This window comes from Anopheles coustani, chromosome 3 (assembly GCF_943734705.1).
Source record: "Anopheles coustani chromosome 3, idAnoCousDA_361_x.2, whole genome shotgun sequence".
In the NCBI taxonomy this organism is placed as follows: Eukaryota; Metazoa; Arthropoda; class Insecta; order Diptera; family Culicidae; genus Anopheles; species Anopheles coustani.
In genome coordinates, this window is record NC_071288.1 from 29,338,632 (window position 1) to 29,354,773 (window position 16,142).

General features: G+C 44.0%; 5 non-coding genes across 5 annotated transcripts; 4 read left to right on the forward strand and 1 right to left on the reverse strand.

The window, feature by feature from the left end:
• Positions 1-327: 327 nt before the first annotated feature.
• Trnay-gua (transfer RNA tyrosine (anticodon GUA)) lies at positions 328-422 on the forward strand. The gene is made up of 2 exons: positions 328-364; positions 387-422. It is a non-coding gene; the product is annotated as a tRNA-Tyr (tRNA).
• Positions 423-687: 265 nt separating this feature from the next.
• On the reverse strand, positions 688-759 carry Trnaw-cca (transfer RNA tryptophan (anticodon CCA)). The gene has a single exon. It is a non-coding gene; the product is annotated as a tRNA-Trp (tRNA).
• Positions 760-2,421: 1,662 nt separating this feature from the next.
• On the forward strand, positions 2,422-2,495 carry Trnai-aau (transfer RNA isoleucine (anticodon AAU)). The gene has a single exon. It is a non-coding gene; the product is annotated as a tRNA-Ile (tRNA).
• Positions 2,496-2,892: 397 nt separating this feature from the next.
• Trnai-aau (transfer RNA isoleucine (anticodon AAU)) lies at positions 2,893-2,966 on the forward strand. The gene has a single exon. It is a non-coding gene; the product is annotated as a tRNA-Ile (tRNA).
• Positions 2,967-3,580: 614 nt separating this feature from the next.
• Positions 3,581-3,654, forward strand: Trnai-aau (transfer RNA isoleucine (anticodon AAU)). The gene has a single exon. It is a non-coding gene; the product is annotated as a tRNA-Ile (tRNA).
• Positions 3,655-16,142: the final 12,488 nt, after the last annotated feature.

The window sequence follows — 16,142 nt, forward strand, 5'->3', positions numbered from 1 at the left end:
CTTCGCCACGAGCATGCTTGAGCTAGTCTTTTCTTTTTGCGCTTCCATTTTCCTTTGGTTCTACAAAGCTCCATCGCGGATGGAAACGCGGTTTCGCCGCGGCCACACGGGGTACGGGGTAATCAATTATGTTTACTTGCGCAACTACCCTGAAAGTCCGGTGTATTCAAACATTTTAATTAACAACTTCTTCCGATCAGACTTGTGCCGGTGTGGCGATAAGAGGACCGGGTGTTTGCTGTCGATGGTTAGTTACTTGATCAAGGATGGTATACAGTTGCTCTGCAGCTCGAACCACGGGGCAATCTGTCACTCCGCTGTCAACAACCTTCGATAGCTCAGTTGGTAGAGCGGTGGACTGTAGATGAGCAAAGCTGTCAGTAGAAATCCATAGGTCACTGGTTCAAATCCGGTTCGAAGGAGAAACACTTTTTTTCTTTTTCTCCCGTTTGGTTTTCAAAAATGTTATAATTTAAAATATGCACATTTCAGTCGTGTCTTGAACCAACTCTAAATATTTCATGGCAAATAATGAAATTTAATGAAAGAAATATTGCATTACTTGTTGGAAAACAAAAGAATCTGCTTGTGCATCAGCAAATATTGCATTACTTGTTGGAAAACAAAAGAATCTGCTTGTGCATCTCTGTATATCATCATATTTTCAATGCGCAAACCTCTCTCAGTTGACCCCGACGTGATTTGAACACGCAACCTTCTGATCTGGAGTCAGACGCGCTACCGTTGCGCCACGGAGTCTTGATACCGATGCGCTCGCTTGCCCCTTCCGATTGGCAGCAAATTGATTTTCCTTTGTTTCTTAATTTAAATCACCACTTAAGCAACACCAACAACGCTAGTTGTCCGTTCGGACGTGAACGAACCGCCTGACGTTTACACGAACCAACGAAAGGGCGGAAAGTGTGACTCCCGACCCGGTAAGCGGTTTGCGGTAAGAAGCTACGTGATCAGAAAGTCCCTTCGTGATCCGCAAATGGGGAGGAAAACCAACAAAAATCAAACAAACTTCCAACCCGTTCGTCGCACGCCCGTTGTGCCGCTCAAGTTTTAATCCGGTTTCGGTAAAGTGAATTTTAATTAAACTAAAATTGATTAAACACATCCACCGCAGCCGGGACGGGACGGGGGAAAGCTAGACAGCAGACAGAGAAACTGATACGGCAGGCGTCCAGGTTTGTGTAACTCCCGGACGTCACCGATTATTTTGCAACAGGCACCAGGGAAGAGTGTGTGCGTGTGTGTGTGTTGATCCTAGTGGAGGAAATATTTCTTGTTTCGATCCTTTCTGAAGAAGTTGTACTGCTCTGGACAAGCTTAAACCAGGGTGTCGTATTGAAACAGTTTTTTGTTATTTATTTCTACAACCCTTTCGAGCAGCGTTCACGAAATCTTAGCTAGCGTCTCAAACAAGCTACTCGAGCAGCATGGACAACATCCGGAATGAACCGGGTGGTCAGTGGAAAGTTTTAATTGAATTCTATCTGGTACTTCCTTTGCTTATTTTTCCATTTCAAACTTCCTTTTTTCCAATTGTTTCATTATACTTCTACGCTCCGTTGCTTCGAGCTTTGCAAACATCGGTGCTTCGACGTTATTTATTTAAATCTCAACGAAAGTCAAGCTGAGCTCAAAATTGATCTTTCCCTCTGAACCACCAACCTTCTCCGGGTTGCTGCGCCCCGTCGATGTTTTGGCGAACGCGGGGCTTTTAAAAAATGCATGGAATTCCACAAGTTCCGGAAATTCCTCCTCCTTCAGCTCCACCGTTGATGCGAGGCACACTTCCGATAAGCCAATCATTTATTCATACTAATGAAACGCAGGGATACCTTTTTAGACGCACGATATGATGTTGCTGATGATGATGATGATGATGAGGACGACGACGCTGATGGATCTGTGGCCCAGCCATTATGTAAGTTATGATTTCTGGCACACAAATCTTAAGCCGCTGGTAAACAACATGACATCACACGATGCTAAATAATTCATACCATCAAGCGGGGCAGGCACTCAAACGTGCATTTGATTCTGTCTAATGCCCTCCCGAGATGGGATTTTTTTTCCCCCTCTACCATATCAAATCCCTCGATTGAAATTTTCGCAACGATTGTGTTGGTTTGCGCCGTACTTCAAGCGAACAGGTAATCGACTTAAGTGAGGCAGTCGAGTGAAATAATCTGGCGGAGGGCTTATCTGAACACCGGCTGGTTATCTCGTGTGCAACGACCCAAAGCTTAGTGGCGTCGAAAGGAAGGTTACTACTTTTGTGATAGGTTTAGTCATGCATCACTTGAAATTAAAAACATCAAACAAAATATACAATGTCTAGATCGTGTTTCAATATAATCATTGTGCCTTCACTCCACATAGTTGTACCACAATCCAGTTCATATATCGGGCCCCATAGCTCAGCTGGTTAGAGCGTCGTGCTAATAACGCGAAGGTCGTGAGTTCGATCCTCTCTGGAGCCAAAGAGAGCTTTATTTTAAGTTTCAAATAAATTAAACATAGGCAATCAGTAAATTGGTAATTTACATACTACTAAAGTATGTATGATACTAAAGTTAATGTAATTTACTTCAATCCAATTGTAGTTAAATTATATTAGGTAAATTATGCGTACGCTTTGTGATAAGTATCGTCACAATTTAATTTTTTTTATTTTTTTGAAAAATGAATTTGACCTGAAACAAACCAACAAAATATTTAATCATTAGCTATTATTATTAAATTTCATCCTGTTACTTTACCGTACCAGTGCTGGGGTTATTATTTTCCATTCCAATCATTGTACTTTGTATTTGGTCGTCTTTTATAAGAATCATTCATATGTCATCAATTTATACTATTCTCAGTAATTAAACAACAGGCCCCATAGCTCAGCTGGTTAGAGCGTCGTGCTAATAACGCGAAGGTCGTGAGTTCGATCCTCTCTGGAGCCAAGAAGTCTTATTTTACTTCTATATAAGATAAACGCTTTATAATGATCTTCTCCATACGTGAAAACATCTGAGGTTTGGTTGTGATCGGGTTTGCAGTTTATTTAATTTAATTATATTGTAATGTTTTACAGAAACTATGTGATCTCTTCAAAAGGTCTATTTTGTTATTGGGAAACAAAATGTTAACACTATGGCGATGGGCGCTTGTTACCTATGTGATACCTAGCTGAGCGTACCTGATCTTAGTATATTTATCACTACAATGCCAAAAAAGCTCCTGCTTAGTTAATCTCATGTTGTTTTCGTTTTCTTCAGAACCAAAAGGTGATGTACCGAGAGTAGGAAATTTATAAATTTTACAGTTATTGCAAATAATATGTCACAGGAACAAGGAAAATTATAGCCAATCATAAAAGGCAACTTAGTGACGAAATAAACGAATGAAGACAATGCTAAATAAAATGATCAAAAAAAGGAAATACTCAATTTATACAACGTTCAGTCAAATGCAGAACAAGATCGTCGTCTCCCGTCAAAAAAGTGTTAAAATTGTTTATTAATAGAAATGCTTTAAAATGCTCCCGTTTCTTTAATTACCATCCTAGCATGCAACAGGCCCCATAGCTCAGCTGGTTAGAGCGTCGTGCTAATAACGCGAAGGTCGTGAGTTCGATCCTCTCTGGAGCCATTGCTATCAAATTACAGTCGCTTATTATGGCTTTATGATTATTTTACATAACCATAAAACATTCCATGGATTTACTTGCCTGTATTGTATTGTTTTATATGAGATTGAAATGATGTTCAAAACTTTGCAATTATGGATCCGATCTTGATCTATAGCCAAAGATCGTTTTGTCATTTCGTTTACAAAAAGTTATTTTACGAACGTATTATCGGTTGTCAATCACACGCTCAAAACGAAATTTCGTTAACATTTCTTCTTTCTGCAGCTTTGTGAAGAAGCAGTCCTTTCAGATCATCACTGCATTCAACATGTACGATCATACCACGTGACAAAAATAGCATTGGTGTGGGCGGCACACTGTTCTGTTTTCCCAGATTTTTCCCAAGCACCACCGACACCGGCCACCAGATGGTGCTTCCATCGCGAGCAATCACTTCTCGTGGAAAACTGCTCGACTGCGCAGCTGCCCACTTTTCAAGCGGTCAGTTGTATGAATACTTTTGTTTTTCAAAAACATTTTATATTTGAAATAACAAAACCAAATGGATTATTTCTAGGAATAAAATTTAGAAATAATACTAACGATGAAAGATGACGGATTGGAAAAATAGCCCCAGGAAAACATCCACTTATCATCCTAGTATTTCCATTCAGTGCGTTGGTGTGTGTATGTGTGTGTGTGTGTGTAACATCTTACCAGAAGGATGCCTGAAATAGCGGGGTTATGCCGTTACCACTACACGCAAGCTGGAAATGTCAAAATCCCATCGGGAAGGAAAACAGTACCGTACAGTTTGCATCCATTTCATGTTGAATCCTTTGTGCATTGTTTCCGACCGTGTTAACATATAAACAAACAAAAACTACCCCAAATACCACATCATTTACCGTGCTTCAAAGATGGCTAGGAACATGCTAGTGGTTTCCGTCTTGCAACCGGGTTTGCCGTGCTGCCGTGAAGCATGAGCTTCCGCCGTGGAAAATCAATGAACGAACGGAGAATCTACCGGATTGCAGCGCCAGGTAGGGCTGTGTTTGCCAACGCTGTTGAGCAGCCCGCTGTTGTTGTGCCAGTGCTGCAGCATTGACGTCATCTATCCGTAAAACCGTGTAACGGCATCGTTGGCGAAACGCATCGACTGGTTTCCTCCGTAGCCTTCCTGTAACACGAGTTTCCATAGGATGGACGATTGTAATTAACGGTTTGATGTGTCCAGCGTGGGATGCAAAACATCCTGCACAATGCAACCGTCCCTTATAGTGCACGCAACGCCGACGCTGCTTCGGAATAGTAGAATCAAAACATGAAAACATTTTCCTTCGCCCTACGATAATTTCGTTGTGACAGAATAGGCCTCGGTCCCCGTCCTTCCACCAGCGCAACTGTTGTGAGTTTACCGTTCCCGCAAGTGACGCGCGCCCGTGTGTTGGTGGATTTTCCCACCACCCAACACGCCGCCACCCCGCGGGAGGGTGACAGCATTCCGCGCGTGTCGCTGTGTGCGTGCGAGCCGCGTCTGCACCTTGCACACGGCAGGGTTAGGGTTAGCCTGTCAACTGACAGGACGAACTGTTGCGAGCAGGCGAGCCGAAAAAACATACATACGCAAAACAATAATACACTCGCTGACGGCCAGACGCGTCCACCGTAAATTCCGTGGGTAGAAAGTTTGCTAATCAAAAAGCGGTAAAAAAGATGCACGTGATACTCACGTCCAGTGGCGTCCGAAATCTCGCCTCGTCGTAAGGAAAAGCGTCAAAACAGAGAGCTTACCAGAAGGGTGAAAATAAAAGAAATCCTTACTAGCAGGTGATTGACAGCGACAGGCAAAAAGAGTGTGTGTTGTATATATCTCTCTGTGTGTGTGCAGGAAGGAAAGTAGCCTATAAAGAGTGCGCCGTGGAGCAGAAAGAGACGGCAAGCACCCGTGTGCAACAGGATAATCGTACCGAGACGTTTGACGTAGTGCACCGCAAAAAAAAAAGGACGAGTAGGCTCTGCTGGCGAACAAAGGAACCAAAGCCACCCACAGTGCAATGCTGACAAACACGAGACGCTCAATCGTCTTGCTTCGGCTGTGGTAAGTTGGGCGGCCACTTGTTGTGTCGTGAAGAGTGTGGAAAAAGGCACGGAAAACCTCCTTCGTTCGAGGTGATTTTCGTTGGGCTGAAATATCGACCAACTTGCAGCTGTTGCTATCGACCGCTCGGTGACATCAAACTGTTCGAGGCAAACTTTCGTGTAACGCAAAGAAAGAAAGAAAAAAAAACAACACGCGAATCCAACGCCAGGAAAAAAGGATCACATTTCGCCCCGGGAATTTCTGCCCCTCCTCCCCTTGGAACCGTTTCACCCGCAGGAGCACACCGCAGCGTGTATCCTAGGCGAGTATAACTTACACTTTACGTCAGTGTGTGCGTGTGTATGTGTGCGAGTGTGTGTCCGTAGCCGTTTACCCTCCGTATCTCTTATCATCGCCTTGCGCACGTACACCGTCACGTCGGACGACGTCTGCGGCGTGCATACACAAACAAAACCGTGCGGAAAAACCTACCATCGAACACACAAACGAGTGGAACAACGACAACAACAAAAAAAAACGCAAAACCTACTGAGTGGAGCAAAACTAAGTGTGTGCGGAAAACAAGTGAAGCCAAACGCAACAAGCGGCGATATCCGTTTCCACCGTTTAGGTCCGTTCCTTTTGTTTGTGCCAGTGAAACACACACACGCGCACATTTTTAGTACACGCACACGTGGAGCGGAAGAGGGGGAAAGGACTCCACTCACACACGCGGCCGCGTGGAACGGTCTCCTGTCTGACTATCCGTCGGTTTAGTTGTTGCTCGCGTAAAACCGATCCGGTGGTGCGTTTTCCCAGATTCGGAAATTGATTGGGGAATTTGTTTTTTTTTCCTACACGCATTTAAATTATCTTTGAACAAAAGACAAACGTGCGGTGATTTGATCAATTCGTGTGCGGAACAATAGACAAGCGTTGGCGTGGAAAACCCCAATTGCACAAGCGTATGTGTTATCCTTTCCTACCTGTAGCTCGTGGTGAAACCGAAGAAAGAAAAAAAACCCAGCTTTCCCACTCATCGACCCCATTTGTTTCCCACTTTGCCCCATATGGCCGGAGCGAGGTGGTGGTGGTAGTGGTGCACTGCAGCGGGGTTGAAAACGGTTTCGATGCATCCGGGGGTATCCTTGGTGGTCGATGGTTTTGTTTTTTGCTGCGTGTGCGCGAACGATTAATCTACGGCTAGATGGCCCGAGACGGCGGACGCTGGTATTTGTGTAATTAACCCACTCCCGCCACCCACCAGCCATCCTCCCACCATCCTTCCGTGAGAAGCGTTTCTTGAGCAGGTCGTGTGGTGCTTGAGTGTGTATAGGACGGTTTGGTAGGATTTGCCATAAGTCACGCCAGGATCAGGTGGGCAGAAACATTGCAACTTAAACAGGTACGTAACCTTTTTCCAACGTGGTAAACTGGCACGATTCGTAGATGAATATTTAATGTAAATAATGTATGTGGAAGAAGCATTTTAAAGGTTTTTTATTTAATTATTGGAATTGTTCCATGGTCACATTGAAATTGTTCCATAGTCTTATGGTTAAAATAAATCAAAAGTATTCAAATCAAAAGTTTGATCAAACCCACCAATACGCTTATTCAATTAAATATACTACTACATTTTCACCCAAAGACCCTTAAAATTGATAATATTTTCCTTACTTCTACAAATGTCATAATTGTATTATATATTTCCGAACATCATCAAGTAGTTACGGTTTTAAAACCAGTAAAAGAATTCTGGAAACATTTCCTCAAACTATTGCGAAGCATAGCAGAAACCATCTGTTAATTACATAAAAGTACTGAATAGGATTAATTCTTCGATTTTCTTTTGAAGATTTATTTTATTTTAATATAAAATATTGCATTTGTTTCAACAAAAGCTCGACGTCCTGCATCCCGATGCCTTTCCCGGGCGGTCCTGTTCATAGATATGAAGGTTTTTGCCATCCATTCAGGGATGTCTTTACATTGGACTGCACCATGTTTAACCTACAACTGTCACAATGATTATCAGCGAGCCGCTTTTCTCTTTTTTTTTTGCAAATCGATTCACTCGCCCGAACGATGGCGTCCCTCTGCTTCCCCCGTGCATGCTAAATTAATCCCAAACCCCATCACCCGATGTTCAACGTCCTCTAAGTGGCACACGAGGACGAGTTTCCGATCCATTTCCGTTTCCTTTCCCGCTGCCCGCACCAGCTTCCAAGCGGGTCGGGAGAAGAAACTTTCGTTTGATTGTGTTGCGCATGGACGCCATTGTCACCCTGTTGCTTTGCTGCCGGCGGAAGGGGTTTGGCGTAGGGATTTGCGATATTCACACCCCCTGTTGGTTGCTCACCCCCCAGCGCTGGGTCGCTCCCTCTCAGTCGCGTTTATCCGACGCATCGTAGGAGATCGGTGCCGATTATCCTGCCAGCAAGTAAACCGGATCGATATCGCTCCCTCCAGCCCGGCAGTCACCTTCGCCCGACGGGGGTGACTTTTTCTTTTCCGCAAAGGAAAAAAAGGGGATGCCGGGACGAACCACATGCCCGGGGGACGGTGGGGTAAACTTTTCTCGGGCCAAGCCAGCCACGGGGCAAGAATCGAGAAGCAAAACAGTATTCCAACAAAACTCACGTGAAACAAAACAGGAGAACCCTTTCGCTCGTCACCCTTGTAAACTCGAGCGTTCGGGGCCTGCTAGCTCATCCGATGCGGGAAAATCGAACTCGGTTCGGGGGGAAAGCAAGCGGCTAAAAATAATCCCGTTCCCCCGTCAACCTCCTTTGGGGATGGTGCGCTCGAGCGTTACTTACATCGACATCATCGGATCCGTTCGCCTTCGGATACACACGTTTGGCAAACGGGGTTGGCATCTAACCGATTGACTTTTGGGCCTCCGGTACAGCTGCCCGGGTTTGGAAAAGGGTTCTCGACGACTCGAGCACTTCGCCATTCGGGCTTTTGATGTATCATTTCGATGGTGCACATTAGCTTTATTTTTTCCTTCCAATTTTTGGGTGGAAAAGTTGGCCATGAATAAACCGGGCTGTGCGAAGCATTGCTTTTCACGCTGCTGTACGTTGGCCAAAATGGATGTGATTTCTTTAATTTCCCTAACGCACGGTGCTCGCGTGTGCGTAAGCGAAGCCAACGGAGGAATCTCCCGAAATTTTTCCACCCACTCACAGTCGTGATTATTTTATCAATCCTTCCTTCGCCGCTATGCTTTGCCCCGTGTTTGTTCTTTCGCCCCGCCCGAACGACACCAGCAGTAAGTCAAACAGGAGATGAATTGTAATGGAAATGGCGCAAGGAAGGAAATTGAAAAAATAGGGACCCAAAAAATCACGCACCAAATACCCACATACACACACACACACAGCTCGCTACAGGTGCTTGCGCTAGCTTTTCCCATTCGCGGTTCTCGAGCGCCCCGAGCTGCCCCGGGGTTCATAAATCTCTGTATCATGCATATATCAATTTTCTCTTTCGGTGTGCGCACCACCGTCTGGATCTGGTTGCTCGGGCTACAAACAGAACGGGGGGTGGGTGAACACACACACACAAAGAAGAAAAAGAAAAAAAAACACACACACAAATCGACAACGAGGACGATCCGCGCGCGCGAAAGCCGGAGAGAGCGTATTTGCGTGCACACACGTTTGAGTGATTCCGCCTGCGAGGGGTTTTTGCGCACCGAAAACTCCATCGTTATGCTGTAAGATTGCATTAATTATTCACCGGGAAATTCGGAACAATATGGCAGCGCTGGGAATACGGTCGTAACTCGCAAGAAATGGGCAATGGAAGTTGATAAAACTGGTAGAACTCGCGCAAGTGGAGGGTAAAAAATAAACCCTGAATGTTGAATGTTGCGAAAGGTATTGCCCGACATTGGGAAAGCAACATAGCGTTGGGAGGTGGATGTGCAAATATAGAAACGGGAAGTAAAATTCGGCTTCTAATTTCAAATGGAAACATTTCCGTATTTTCCCCACCATGAAAATATGCGTCATCGTGTGTCAATAAATGATTTTTACCTGCGATTAAGTAAACTCAGAACCAATCGCACTCTTCGAGTATCATAAAAAAAAGTCATGCAGACCTTTGGGCTCTGATTAATACAAGCATGTGACATGATCAAATATGGAGGCGCCTGGTGCTACACTTGCTTTAATTAAAAAAAATCTTCAAAAAATATTTTTTGTCAACACGTTTTTAGTGCTAAATATCCCGACACATGCAAAAGATATTTTAGCAAAAGATAATATTTTAAAAACTCAATTAATAAATTTATTATTTAAAATGCATTCATATAAAAATGATCATATTCCACCTGAAACACCATGCGCCTCCATTTAGCGCCACGATCGTTCAAAAGGACAGTTTTAATCTACAACGATCGTTACCAGCGTAATCATCTGCTTTGAGATACATTATAAAAGATATTGCAAAGGCTTTAAATACCTAATAATTTATTAAATTTGAGCTTCTGTTAGACTAAAAAAAATGCGTTACAGCTTCAGTTGACCATTACAGTTTTGTCTATTTATTGTGTATATTTATTTATTGTCTTTGACATTCTTAAAATTGATATATTTTTAATTTGGATTTACTCAGGTTTTGATTTACAACACTCCTCTAAACATATGAGCTTTACCTACAAAAATAATTTGCGATTTAGATGTGTTTTCTGTGAGTTGTTTTATATTTCCCTTCGTGATTGAGTAAATGACGTAGTATAAAACCAGTTTCGCCATAAGTAATGAATTCCCAATTTTAGTATGTCTACTTTCAATTTATACCATAACTGAACAACTCGTAAGCTACAGTTTAGTTACGGAAACGGAAAATAATCTGAATATCTTGCTGTTTGGAATATGTAATTTGACGTATCGTGCCAAAACTCTCAACGACTCCTATTTTGTGGTCGAATTTCGGCGACCAAATCACGTAATGAAACTACTTCTCCATGACTAACCGGATGACTAACGATTACCGGGGTACGTTCACGTTGCGACGCAGATTCCCACCTATCTATCGATGCTCCGTATTGTCATTTCATGACGGAAGGATGGAAAAGTATTTTGCCACCAGAAAACCTGCAACCCTTTCTTCCCCGCACGGGAGCGTTCGTCTAGTGGAAGACCGCCACCGTTATGGCATGTAACGGACCAAAGTTATCACCTAGCGACGGTGAAAACGGTCGGTAATTTTCCGTAAAATATCACCCTCATGAAATTCACCAATGCCGTTTCATTTGTTTCGCTGGCCGGAAGAGCATCAAAAGGGTGTTTCTTGTTACGGATCGGTGTGTGTGTGTTTGTGAGTTTGTGTGCGCACTTTGGCAGACAGCGTTGACCAACAAAAGACGTTAGGGAAGCGTCTCCTGCCACACTGGAGGGGCGCTGGCCATAAAACGAGAAAAATGATAACCAAGATGAAACTAAGGAAGATAAATCTACGGCCATTTCCACCATGCCTGGCGTAGGCCACCCCACGTCGAGGGATCACCTGGATCCGGGCAAGAACTGGGAAAGTACTGGGCGAGTATTGCGAGCGCACGGTCACCTCTCGGAAACCGGTTTTCCCGGACCCTCGCCCCAAATCGAATCAAGTTACGGTGAAAACCCGATGGAGTAGCAGCTGGACCATCCCCAAAGCACTTCCGGTGGTTATTTCGTTGGATTTGTTTGTGTCTCCCGGTGGAAATAGTGTCCAGGGAAGTGTTTCCATGTTCGCCGGGCGAACGGGAAGTTCGAGCGCTCGTTTCAGCCGCATCACTATTTTCATTTTCCACTCACACGGTGTGATGAAATTTCCCAAAGAGGAAACTTTTTGCTGGTTTATTTTCTTACGGCTAGTTTTTTTTTCCTCTTCACACCACAAACCACAGGAAATGGAAGTCAGTTTCCTAGCTCTTCCGCAATCATTTTCCCGAGCCAAAATGCGCGTACTGTGCAATAGCAAATTCATCCCTAGATATATAAATAAATAGTTTTGCAATTGGTTACAACAGCTCCAGCCCGTAGCGATGGTTCCGGATGGCGTACAGCTGGATATCCTGGGGGCCCGGCTTTTCCACACCTCTCGGCAACAGACTATCTACGGGTTCCCCATCGCCCCGGACGCAGTTTGTTTTCCTTCCCCGAAAATGTCTTCGCCCCAGTTTCCGGGGCGGGTTTTAGTGTAAAACATTTATTTTCCCATGAATTTCTAATCATGTTTTGCGGCGTTGGGCCTGCGATAAATTATTAACCGTTTCATTTCTCATTCCAATAACGATTACGAACCGGAATCGGTGTACGAAATCGTCAGTTTTCGTCCAGAACAACGAAATTGTGGTGGAGCGAACACTACTTTCTACTCCCTGGTGAGGTGGCCAAGGGATGGGGAGGCGGGGAGGGGGGAGGGGGTGGGGAGGTATGAGTGGTGCCCTTTTGGCCTCTGCCTCTCGTAAAGGTTGACCACCTTTTAACCTATTCGTCCGCTACGAACTAACCCAGCACCATCTTGTGTGGAGGTGGCGAGGATGCGTTCATTTGCAGTTTCGATTCCTCGTTCGCGTCAGTGCTGGCCCCAAAGCTTGCGGTCGGGTGCTTTTACGCTAAGACGTGACGCTTTCTTCCACCTTTCTTCACCTCCAGCTCACACCTTTTCACACCACCCTTTGAAGAAGCATTAGTTACCTTACCTACCGTCTTCGTTTGAGTGCCGAGTTGAAACCTATCGTTGCGTGAAAGTAGCGGACGAACGGCGGATATACTGGAGAGCTGCCACGGCGGGACAACACAGAGCCGAGAGCCAAAAATCTGGTGCTTTCTTTGAAGTTTGTGAAATAATCCTTTCACTTTGAATTTGCCTGCTCTCCGCCATTGTGGTTTTTGTGGTCCGTCGGGCTTCATCTCAGGCCGAGACGTGTCAGTACCCGGTTTTCCCTTTTTGTCCACCAGAAGAAGAGCCAGACGCGTGAATTTCTAGCAGTTCTTGTAAGTACAATACCACCGAAGACAACTTCCTGCAGGAAAAAAAGAAAATCAGCCATAGTGAGTGTTTTTAATTTTGTAAGTACAAATACTTCATCGGGTAATCCAAGCCAGTCTTTGACGCTTTTGGAGCGGAGGAAAATGGTGCTTAGAGTTCATAATAATTATTTCCCCCAACATCGGATCAGAAAGAGCGGAAGGATCCTATGTCAAATTTGAAATTAAAATAACAGAATGATAAACCATTTAAAATAGAAATGTTTAAATGCTGGTATTACAACACAGGATCAGCTTATCCTAAGGCTTAACAAACCATATTATGACGTTAAAAACCCCAACACTATTCGTCCTCAATTCAATTAACAAACTTTGAACGCTCGACGATATAGTCCACCCAAGCTATGTATATATTTTCCATGTTTTGCATTCAAAACTCAAATCACTGTGTTGCTTTCATTTGCTCGGAGGAAAATGTTGACTCAAGAAGAACGGACAAGAACAACAAGGGCAGCCTTTGTGAGCACGGAAAAGTTTTCCGTGGGTTTCCAAAGCCCCCGGTTCCAGGATAAAAGGGAAAAACCTCGATGGACGATGGCTTCAGTGGCTTAGAAACTTTAGTAACGAAACACCATACCGGTCGAAATATAGGTGAAATGAGTGGAAAGGGGGGGGGAGGAGTTGTGAAGTTTTTGTCTAAACCAAATAAAGCATTCGATTGTGCAATCGCAACACTCCATTCGGCAGGAAAAAAAAAGATGTAGAATGAAAGCTCTCAAAGTTTGGCTGGAAGGAAGGGTAATTTCCATTTGCTTCACCTGGTTGAACTGAAGATATCAAACCTAGGTTGTAGGATAGTTGAGTTAAAGGATTAATTGTTGAATAGTGAGTTCATAAAATATTCTTTAATAACTTATTTAAAGTGGTTTTTGTTCACTTATAAAGTTGGTTGCTTTTGCTCTGCTTTTGTTGTTAAATTATGCAATCCCAATAAGTATTCCAATTTGATGTGCTTATACTACGTGACGCGTAATGCATAGTAGAAGCAGAGGCGGATTAAGTGTTCTAGAGCCCCCAAGCAGCTACAAGTTGAAGGATCCAAAATTTTTAAAATTTCAACTACATTACAAACTACCTTTTCCTCAATATTATCCCTATATATTTTTAAATGCCACAAGCCTTATTTTTAAAATCATATTTCACGCGAAAACATCTTTGCAAACATTCCAAGAGAATCAGTTTTCACGTACAGTATTTTTAATCAACAAAATTGACGAATAAGTTAATGTTTTTCATTTTAATCCAACCAATATTTGAGTCTTTTAAAACCCAAATGAAATCTTTTCAGCAAAAAGATCATAAAATATTTAGCTTTTTGCTAACCCATATCCGTTATCCTAAAACCATTCTGTATATTATCCTACTCTGCAAAATAATCTTTACACTGTTCACTTTCAACATATATAATGTACGTTCATCAGTATTTTATAAATTAACTTTAAAAACCACAAAAATGTGACGTTTGATCACCTGTTTCTAATCAAAGCACAGCATTCGTAAATTCACCACGCGTTTTATAAGACATGCAATAGATGACATGAAAAATAATAAAATGATTCCATATTAAATTTTAAAAAAATTGGGGATAAAAGGATACATAGGCTATACATATCCTTTTCTGTGGTACATCACTTGTTTGTAAAGTGACACAGTACTCCGATCATAACTGTCGTGCATAAACAAAGGATCCTTGAGCATGCCATCCGTTCCGTCAGTGGTTAGATCAATTGCACCTGCCTAATGCGACCAATTAATCTTGCCATAGCTCGAACGATACCTTCACTACGGTTGAGTAACTTCGGACGAAATTAGCAAACCCCTTCGCCCGACTCAGCGTGACTCATGGGTCACGGATAATTCCGTATTCACCATCGCCAATGTCCCACCACCCAGCGAATCGTGCAATCGTTTGCCGGCGGGAAACTGTCAAAGCATTCGTGCCGTAAATTGTAACGCCAAAGAGGCGTCGCATTCCAGCGACCGAAGCAACAGGGGCGACAAGCCTCGAATGCTGACCCGAAACCCCGTTCGGCAACATCGGCACATTCCAAGAACGTCGCTAACCTTTGGGCGACGTACTTCGCGGGCTGTTGCTCTTTTTTCCAACCGAAGCTTTCTCTCTGACGCACCTGTTGGCGTTGTGCTCCTCAGCATCCCGACATGCTGTTTATCCCCATCGAACTGCTTTTCCCTGTGGTGGTCACCCTGAGGGTGAGTGGAAGAAAAATAGCTTTTAATGAGTTTTTATCGATTCCGGGTCTGGGATCGGTCGAGGATTTTTCTTTGCGTTGCACGCCTTCCCATCCGCAAAATCGGTGCTCGCACCTGTTCGGGCTATTCCCGGGTTGTTTCCTTTACTTTTTTCATGCCCTCCTCCCACTCGGGAAAAACAACGCTTCCAGGAACGATCGGAAATTTCTAGAGGGTAACGTCGGGGGGGTGACTTAAATCACAATTTACGGGATAATTATTTGTCATTTAATTGGATTACAGTCTCCAGTTACCCAAAGGCTGGGTGGACGCAATTCCAGCATTGCGTGTCACTTCCCCCCCCCCCCCCCCGAGTTCTATTGAGTGTTGGGTGTGCGGAGCGTTCCAGAAAATACATAGCATCTCGTTTTGGTTTTTCTGTTTTTGCATTCCTATACCTCGTTCACTTGTACCAGGTTAATGTATAGGTTGCATCGAAACGGTGTCAGGGAAATCGTCCCGATCCGGGGGCGAAGCGTGGTATACCACCATGGAAACTCCATCGTGAAGAATTGGAACGAGTTGAATTACGGTTTGCCACGAGCAATGTACCGGACACTGGACAGCCTATCTGTGCTCCGTGTTCGATTCGGATTCGACCAATGGCAATGTGCTCCCATTTCCATCAGCCGGACACCCTAGTGTCCATTAGGCTCGATTGGATACCGGATCTAAAGGAAAATGTGCCTCCACCGGTGACCATTTCATTCCGATTCATATTCATCGTCGAATGCGCCTGAATCTATGCAAACGATGCTGCACATAAAACTGAAATGCAATGAAAAGAGTGAGATGTTAATATGCGTATTTTTATATTTTAAATTATTCAGATGGCATTTGTTTAAGAAACCGTCACTTTCTCGTTAGAAGGATGTTTAATTTTGTGGCATGGTCTATCCACCTCAAGCTAACTCGCAATGGAAATGCGTTCGATTGCGCTATTTAACCACTCGGGATAAATGCTCCCGTTCACTCGAACCCTCTCGAGCAAGTCCCATGTGGTTCGAATTCCGCCCGGCCCAGGGATGCCCCGCGTCCAAAACTGAGCACCCCGGAAGTACCGACCTGCTTCCTAGGCTAAATGGATCCACTTCCTGCCAGCCTGTCGCCGGGCATGACCCAA